Genomic DNA, 3126 nt, shown 5'->3' with positions numbered 1-3126 from the left:
GTAGGTCCTAATTTATTTGGCAAATTTTGGTCCTTGGGGCAGCCTTGGGGTTAGACTTTAGGATCCTCTTCAAGGACCCTTGGTTGGTCCTTGGGGGGTGGGGTCGTACCTTGACGTTTAACCCCTAAGCCCCTCAACCTAAGATTGTGAAATCATTTTACAACATAAAACTCAATAACTCACAAGTAAGACTCTACTTTCACCTACTAGCTTTTTGAGTTGTAAGAAGTGGATATATTTTTACTCTTGATAGAAGACCAATCTCTCGGAAATCTTCCAAAAAAGAAATGTATCACTAGCTCTATAATGATCTCTGAGCTAGGTGCTCAAGATAAGGCCGGTAAATAAGTTGAAAGACTCCGAAACTCTTTAATAGATACTCTATTTTAGCCGAAACCTTTGGCATCTGTATGTCTACACTTTGATAGTCAAGATTCAACATGTGGGGAATGTAGCATGATGCATAAGAGAAAGTCTCGTAATATAATACATAGACATAAAACTGTTAGAAAACTAAATTCTAGTAGAATTATCATAATTGACTTATGTAAATTCAAAGAATAATGTGTTCGGTCCACTTACAAAAAGGCCTAACTAGAGTGAGAGAGTTGAATGGGTTTATGGCTTAGGATAAGTCATCATGGCGGTAACTCTACCTAGGAGACTAAAGGTCCCTAGAGCTAGGTTCAAGGATAAAAACAAAGTTATAATTGACAGTTTGACATTGTCACCGAACTCAATCCACTCTCATGATGAGGACAATGCTCAAGAACAAAGATAAGACATTAAGGCTTGTTGTCAGTTAATAAAGCTTAAAATTTTTAATAATTTGCTAAGTTTGGCAGATTTAATTAGATAGTGTATCTACGCGATAAGACAGTTAAAAATCACTTGTCTGAGTGAAGTGTAAGTCGTTTTAAAGAGGATGGTTGTAAAAATCCCATATCTCTACAGACTCATGAAATCCAGAGGTGTTCATTACTGAAAGAAACACAACAGTAAGAACCATAAATTGTAAAGAGTTGATTATGTGACATATGGTTGTTTAGGTATACACCAAAATTTGACAGTTCAAATATATTAAATCTACCGATTGACCGAGTATATCCGACATATATTTACTATAGAAAGTTCAAAGGAAAACCTACTTATCCATATGCAATTAATTCTTGCTTGTAAAGTATACACATTTGTCCGTCTCTTTTGTCTTGAAGTCATTTCACATTCATGCAGGGGGATTGTTTGGTTTTAAAAGGTGTGAATAGAAAAAGAAGAGTTACAACTTTTATGAAGAGTTGTGACTTTTATGAAAATTTGTGACTTTTACAAAGGTTGTGACCTTTTTGAAAGATTGTGACTATTCTAAAGGGTAGCGACCTTTCCAATAGGACACAATAAGAACCTTTTCGCACTACCCTTTGTTTTCTATAAATTGAGAGATTTCCTCTCATTTTAAGAGAACCAATTTTTCTAGACTTTTTCTACTACCAAAATGTAGTATTATAAGTGTATTTTACTAACGTTGCGTAGTTCGCTGACACCGTGATTTTAGGTACCGATACACCGGTGAGTAAGATTGTTCTATCCTGAGAGGATATATTCCATTAATCTCAGATAATTGAGGGGAATGATTTCCTTAATGGGACATTGTGCATTCAGTGGACTCGATTTTCTTCTTTGAGAAAAATATTTTGTATATAGCTTCTAATCTGTTTCAGATTCTATTTTCTCCACTAGTTTTAATTTTTCTAGTTTTGTACTCTTTAAACGTTGTTGTTTCTTACCAAGTCCTTCACAATTTTGTTATAAGGGGTCGTTTGGTGTTAAGGATAATATCAAATAGTCTTGGGTTTAAAGTATAATACCACATAATTTGTTGTTTGATTGGCAAGTTCAGGATAACTTATCTCGGGATTAATATTTAGCACCGAGATAAGTTATTCCTCTACCTTGGGTGGTATAGTAATCCCGGGTTAATATAAGTAAATGACAAAAATATCTCTTTCAGTCCTTTTGTTACTTCACTTTTTACATTCATGAAGGGCATTTTTGTAAACAAATAAATTGTTCTTAAAATTTTATTATTTTGCATACAACAAATCAAACACTCAATAAAATATAATTCCAACATAACTTATCGAATCATAACTAACCCCAATATAATTTATCCAATCAAAAGTAATCTCGTCATAATTTGAATTCAAACCAAACGACCCCTAAATATCGTAGGAATATAGGATGGACAAAACTTATCCCCAATACTATTAATAATCTTGGGATTAGTCATCCCATCCTGTGTAACCAAACAAGGGATTAAGAGATAGTAAAATTTTATCCGACAACTTTCTCTTATCCATAAAACCCAAACAAGGAATTAAGAGATAGTAATATTTTATCCGAATGACAACTTTCTCTTATCCATAACACCAAACGACCCCCGACTCCTTAACTAATTAATTAAGTTGATAAGTTAAACGTTAGTTAGTCGGTGGGGATCACAAGTTTGTTAGTTATATGTATATATATATATATATATATATATATATGTATATGTGTATATATATATATATATATATATATATAAAGTTTGCGTTATTTTTGAATAGTTTTGTCATTTTTATAACTTTCAAATAATATATATGTTTTACATAATTATGTATATAATTAGTATATATTATGATTATTCAAAAAAAAAACCATCTCAAAAATATTTTAATTTTAGTAAGTATCCTATTAAACTAGTTTAGTTTAAATTATTTTTTTTATATCACTAGTTTACAATTAAAATTATTATTTTTTAATTAGGAAGCTCATTATTTAATTAATATTAATTCTTCTTATTTAAGATTTAACCGAATTTTGCAAATTAAATATGATTTGGCTAAATTATTAATTCACTTAGTTATATCTCACTTTAAATCCACCAAAAGATTTTAGCTTTGGGCCTTTTCTATAATCTGCACCAGCCCATATCCAATTTCTTATCTTATAATAAAAGAGGCCCATCAATATTGCTATAACAAAAATTTCCAGCCCATACTAATTCTTCATTTATTCCAGGCCCAATTTTATTTTCAGACGCCCCAGGCCCAATTACATGCCCATTCCAGCCTACATTATTATTCC

The sequence above is a fragment of the Solanum pennellii genome, chromosome 11 (assembly GCF_001406875.1).
Source record: "Solanum pennellii chromosome 11, SPENNV200".
Classification (NCBI taxonomy): domain Eukaryota; kingdom Viridiplantae; phylum Streptophyta; class Magnoliopsida; order Solanales; family Solanaceae; genus Solanum; species Solanum pennellii.
This window is presented reverse-complemented; position numbering follows the sequence as displayed.